The sequence below is a fragment of the Leuresthes tenuis genome, unplaced genomic scaffold (assembly GCF_036924035.1).
Source record: "Leuresthes tenuis unplaced genomic scaffold, fLeuTen1.0.hap1 SCAF_2, whole genome shotgun sequence".
In the NCBI taxonomy this organism is placed as follows: domain Eukaryota; kingdom Metazoa; phylum Chordata; class Actinopteri; order Atheriniformes; family Atherinopsidae; genus Leuresthes; species Leuresthes tenuis.
This window is the reverse complement of record NW_027325356.1, coordinates 13,743,200-13,749,763: the sequence shown is the minus strand read 5'-3', so window position 1 is coordinate 13,749,763 and position 6,564 is coordinate 13,743,200. Positions and strand designations below refer to the sequence as shown.

At 38.4% G+C, this 6,564-nt stretch overlaps 1 long non-coding RNA gene across 1 annotated transcript; it reads left to right on the top strand.

Annotated features, from left to right (window-relative positions):
- The first annotated feature begins 455 nt into the window (after nt 1-455).
- On the top strand, nt 456-1,817 carry LOC140302392 (uncharacterized). Its single transcript, XR_011914964.1, has 4 exons — nt 456-556; nt 699-793; nt 954-1,030; nt 1,304-1,817. It is a non-coding gene; the product is annotated as an uncharacterized lncRNA (long non-coding RNA).
- Nucleotides 1,818-6,564: the final 4,747 nt, after the last annotated feature.

Here is a 6,564-nt window from a genome sequence, read left to right as displayed (position 1 = left end):
AGATGAGAAGTCTGTCATGCGTGGAGCACTGATGTGGAGATGAAGGTTTTGAAAATGCTTGAATGTTAAGCCTGCAGGAGCAGACATTGGCTCCTCTGTTTCCTGCAGCCTCTTATCTCTCTGGTAACCCGCAGGAATTTCAATCCACCTGCAATAACTCCAGCTCAGCTGACAGAGCTGTTCACCTGTGCTGCTGTGTGGTGATGTGACTCTAAAAATAGGAGGCGGGAGGCGTTCCACAGGTGCCTGACTGCAAAATCAGCAACAGATGTGGTGCCAGCTCTCCATCTGTGCTCTCACTGGATGCTCCTTCACCTCTTATTGAAAGTATCGCACCTCATGACTGTTACATGACTGCATGTAACCTGAGGATGTTGGTGGGTGGTTTGAGGGCTGAGCGCCCAGTGGCCTCCCAGTGGGTGTGGCCCGCTGTCTGTGTCTGAGTGAGATTGAAACTGAACATCTATTTCCTTTTAGCTGGGCTCTCAGTTCACACTTACTCTGCTGGCTCACAAGACTGCTTCAAAACCATGGCCACAGTCATAGTTGAATACTGGTAGGTTTTTAATTTCTTCTTCAAGTCCACTCACATCTTCTTTTTTGGACTTTATATGTAACAATAGAGTTTGAAGATGGAAATTAATCCATCTTAGATATTATTGTGTTTACCTTTTTTTTTTTTTGTTTGTTTATGTCAGTAAAGGATGAAGTTACGCCTACCGCTACCAGGAACTAGCCGGTGTCCTCCGGCAGATTCCTGGTTTGAAGGTGACGGGTATCAAAGGGAGGCAAGGTAAGGTTTGTTCTGAATGGGATCAAATAAGTGAAAGAGTGAGATATCCTCTCTGTGCTGAGGTTGCAGTGCAGAAAATGTGTAAATATGCATCAGGAATTCTCTTTTGAAACCACATGAATGCAGCTTTCATTTTCAATGTCATGTTTCACTCCTGCAGACAGCTTTGAGGTGTCACTGGGGGATCAGCTGCTCTACTCTAAGCTGAACACGGGAAGCTTTCCTGATGCTGAGCAGGTCTGTGCGTTGCTGTAATAGCCAGCTTCTGTCTCTTATTCACACTATAGCTAAAAAATCTACCTCTCTTTCTGCTTATGAAAGGGTCTTCATAGGTGTTGATAAAAAAAAGAACATTTTAGGTTCAGGTTCCTCATTCACAGCCTCACAGATTATAGCTCAAGAGAAGCATGACTTGTCATTCATTCAGACGCATACTTTTGTAGTCAACTAACTAAGCAACAGCCACAGCTAACACAGCACTTGTTTTTGTTTCATTTTTCATGTGATCAGATGGCAAAGCAGGTGAGGGAGATGGTTGATGGTGGAAACGTGAAGAAAAATTCAAAGCTGATGACTCTCAAAAGCAAATGCAGTCACCAGTAGAAAGTGGAGGCTCAAGCGACTGACAGAGAAGTTGTTTGTTTTCCTGTTAATGCGAGAGAAAAAAAAAGTTTGTTCAAGCGGCTCGGAGGAACCAGTCCCTGATCTGCACTTCTGTTTATGAATGCACACACTTAAATCACATGTGGTGTGTGCACGATGCAAGTATAGAAGCTTTTCAGGCGACTGGGGCCTGACGATCTGCTGACCCATCTGCCTCTTGACATTTGCTGGTAATAGAAAAACAGAAGCCTTTTATCAATTGTTGTGTATATTTAGGATTTTTCCAGTTTAGATAACTTTAAACAAAAGCCCTCAGTCTCTGTGGAAGGGTATAAAATGTTCCCAGGGTTCTATGTTCTGCAATTCGACCACTAAATTCAGGTCCCATTTGACACATTACAAGCTGACATATTTCAATAATAGCTTTTTTTTTTTTACACACACAAACACACACACACACACACACAACATAAGCTATAAAAAAAAAACCAGTAGTGGGTATCATTTTTTTTTTAACATGGGGTCAGGGGGCAGCTCTAAACCTCATAAATTTCATGTGTTCCCACGGTATCTCGACTCATATTTAGCGAATGAGAGTTGTACAACCTTCTGCTCTAATTATGTATTTATATACAGCTGTGAAAGCTGGACCCTGTAAACATAGCTATGACTGCCTGTGCCTTCCCATGCTAAATGTTAAATTTGATACAAAACCACAATGTTAATTCATTATTGATCGATTAAACACACGCATTTCTTCTTTCTTGACAAATCTTCTAAATGAAAAGGAAAAAAACTGAGAACCAGCAGTGCTTGCTTAGCTTATCGTAGCTTAGCGTAGTTTATTTTAGCTTGTTTGCACATGACCAAACTCCTGAGAAATGTAAAAAATAACTTTTTGAAATTTTTTTTCTTACAGAAATATAAACTATAATATAGAAGTAAGTATTGTTTTTTTTTTTAGAAGTCAAGCTTTCTGTCATGCTAATTGGCTGTTCGCTGTAACTTACAGACACAAATGTTTTCTCTAATTTGATCATAAAATCAATAATTTCTAATAGTATTTCTGAAAATGCAACCCCTCCTATATATATATATATATATATATATGCGTGTGTGTGTAATTTTTCTAATATGTGTATTAAATTAACTACTCCAATGTTTCTTAATGCTAAGTAGTACATGCACTGCCTTATTGATGTGGTACACAGTTGAATTATCAAGCATCTTTTATGTGGCTGTTGTGAATTTTGTAACCACTTTTTCTGGCAATACAATAAAATGACAGATTAACAGCTTCTCCGCTCTTCATATTATTTCTACACTACTTGGTAGAAGTAGGTTATCCAGAAAATGACGACTACACAGGCAGGTCTGTGGTCGAATCTCTGCTTGAGCAGTGATCAAAGTTGAAATAATTTGCCTGCAAGGACAGAGTTCACAACCTCAAAACAATTGAGGCCATTTGTGAAACTGTCAAGGAATGAAAATAATTGATTTGTGCTTTTGTTTGCCTTTTCTTTTAATTTTCATTCTATAATTGAGTTATGAGAGACCAAGATGTTCCACATTTAGAGGCTTGAGGTGATGAATGGGGGGGGCTAAAGTCAATCAACGAGTCTCTGGGAGACTTAATCCAACTCAGGGTCGCTGGAGCCTATCCCAGGTGTCATTGGGCGAGAGGCACGGTACACCTTGGACAGGTTGCCAGTCCATCACAGGGCCACACAGAGACAAATAATCATCCTCACACATGCTTAGGGTCCATTTAGAGTCACCAATTAAGCTGACATGCATGTTTTTGGGAGGAAGCCGGATTACCCAGAGAGAACATGTAAACTCCACGCAGAAAGGCCCCAACTGGGATTCAAATCCTCTAACCACCCTGCAGCCCATCTGAGAGACTTGCTTTCTCTAAATGATTGATCAAGTTTAGGTATTCAAAGAGCTTGGTTGGGTTCAGGAATAAAAAAAAAAAGACTTGGGCTTGTTTAAATGCTAGGCAGGGTTAGGAATTTATGGCGATTTTATTTTGTAGCACGTTGTTACATGTTGAGATATTATATGTTGACTTAATGTGCTTCATGTTGAAAGACAAATTTCATGAATATATATGTTATATAGATAAAAATAGATCAATAAAAAACAACGTAATCAACCCACGTGAATAAGAAACAAGAGCATAGATAGATACAAAATCTCTTTCAATAACAATACACTTTAAGTGTTGTGCATTCACAAAAACACCCAAGGAAAAGCATTACTTCCAAAGTCATGCTGGTTGTCTCAAGAAAAAAAGCATCATTCATTTCCATCTGCGTGACTACAATCATTTTTATTTTGAGCTCATGTCAGTATTTGTCATTAGACTTGGCTCCAACATTGTTAATGAGGACTTTAATGTATAAAGCAGATAAACTATGAAGCCCAAGTGCCTATAACTCTCAATTCAATTAAGTGGAAAGGGCTACTTTGTCTTTCTATGTATTTTTTCTCTATATTTTTACTCCATGTGATGCCTACTGTTTGTGCTTCAGTGCACTTTTCATAACTCCTTGAATGAGTGTCACAGGTCTTCAACCAAGTCTGACACTGACTCCGCTCCGAAAGATGATTTCTTCTTTTCATTTTTACTAATTGTCTAAATGATTTAGTTACCAAATGGGCTCTGTAGTTGTTAGCAGACTTTTCTCAAACAGGAACAAATGGTACTTTCATGAGAACTGTTATTGGTTGTGGTGAACACTCATTTGGTGCTATAAGTATGTAGAGCAGCATGATGGTAAACACTGACAAGAAAGTGCGGATTACCATTCCTCGAAATAAAGAGTATCAATGGTTCTATGAGGCTTTGATACACGGACAGTAGTTATTCAAAGGGTCAAATCATTTTTGACTCCTTGCGGACACTAAAATATATAGAAAATGACCAGAGTTATCATCTTAACAGGACAAACAGAGCATCACAGCAGTTACTAAGGTTGTTTCCAACATGATCTCTGAGCCATAAAATCCTTCGAATAAACAGATGATGATAAAAACAAGAGATTTTGAACTGCCTGCACTGCTGCTCTGCTGGGGATTCACTGAGAGACTAAAACCCTACCAACAGGATATGGAAACCACATCAGGCAGTCGTAGTCATCTGTGTCATAAACAACACTATCGCACTGCATGTTAACGCTGTCATGGAGAGATGTGCATGCATGGCTGTGTGCGTAATGGCTGAAATTAGTTTGTGTGCTAAAGGAAATTATTGTGGTCACACAGCAGAGTAATTCTCTGAACACAAACATGCTTGTCTCGTTTGTAGCACATATGTTAACTTCTTCTGCCTGCATCATTTATTTAGGGTTTTCTTTGTGTTTCTGAGACGCGCTTTGGGCACTGCAGGGACACACGGCGCTCCTGGTCACTTCAGTCAGCGGACGTAGGAGACGGAAACAAGAAAGACCTCAATCAAGTCTAAAGTTTTTCTGCATCCGAACGCTATAAAAATTAATCTGGTCCTTGATAATGAGATAAATACAGTCTCAGAAAAACAACTATTACACGTGTTATTATACGTGTTATTGCCGTCATTGTACAGCTTGTCGAACCACCTTCAGCTGCAGTAACTCTCTTTACAATGTTTGCTCAATTAATTAATATTTGCAGCATTTGTTTATTCACAGCTCTCTGGAGTTCCCGCCACAGTATTTTAATCAGGTAGAGATCTGGACTTTGACTTGACCATTGCGATACTTTGGTTCTTGTTGTTCTTTTTTTTTTAAATTTGCTGCTGTGTTTGGGGTCGTTGTCCTGTTGCATTAATCCACTGTCAGGCAAGCTTGAGCTGGCACACAGATGGAGTCACATTTGACTCTTGAATACTTTGGTGTACAGAGGAGTTCATGGTCCATTCAGCAACTGCAAGGTGCCCAGGTCCTATAGCTGTGCCACGTTTGGCTTTTACTAGGGATGCACAGATATACATTGGCCCAACATTGATATCAGCCGACATTCAGCTTGTTGGCTGCAGTCGGTCTGTTGGCAAAAAGGGTGACGTGAAGCGATTTGTGGCCAGAAACTGACCGGATTAGCTACCAGCCTCAGATTCAGTAAATACCCAATAGGGGGCATCCTAATTTCATACCAAGCTAATGTGAAAGGTTGTAATAAAGATTGGTTAATACAGTTGTATGAAAGAAAAAGTGCTCATTCAAAGGTATTTGAGATTCAAAGAGAGTATTTTCTTTAAATAATGCATATTTTATTGTTTCACTGACATGAAAGGAAGAAAACAATGGCAAAAACAGTCTATATTGGCTATTGGTCACATTATTATTTCTAGCTTTGGTATTGGCTGATGATTTCTCTGTCAATGCATTCCTGTTTTACACCAAACATAATCCTGTGCATAATGACTAAACATGACCAACACAGTATGAAACGGTTCTACGTATTCAGATGTCTTCATACACAAAACCTTGGAACTGACAGAGGGTATACTTTTTCCACGACTGTACATGCTATACATATTGGGGGACAACTGACTTTACAGTTGTGTGTTTGCTGTAATAAATATTGTTACTTGAGTTGGCAAAATGCCTCCTTTCAGATGTTCAACTATTACTGAGACATTGTTATATGTGTTCCACATCGAAGTAAAGCCAATATTTACAATGCACCCGTTATTAACAAACACACTGATCAGTATCTGTGTGTTATTATTGGTTGATCTGCAAGATTACTCATGGGTTTGGTCTTTTGTATACATACAAACATACATTCATTCATACATTCATACATTCATACATTCATACATACATACATAAAAACATTTATTTAAACAAACATCATACATAGATACATACATACAAACATCCATACATGCATATATTCATTCATACATACATAAATACATTCATACATTCATTCATACATACATACATACATTCATACATACATACAAACATCATACATAGATACATACATACAAACATCCATACATGCATATATTCATACACACATACATACATACATACATTCATACACTCATTCATTCATACATACATATATTCATTCATACATCCATACATACATACATAAAAACATTCATACATTCATTCATACATACATACATAAAAACATTCATACATTCATTCATTCATACATACATACATATA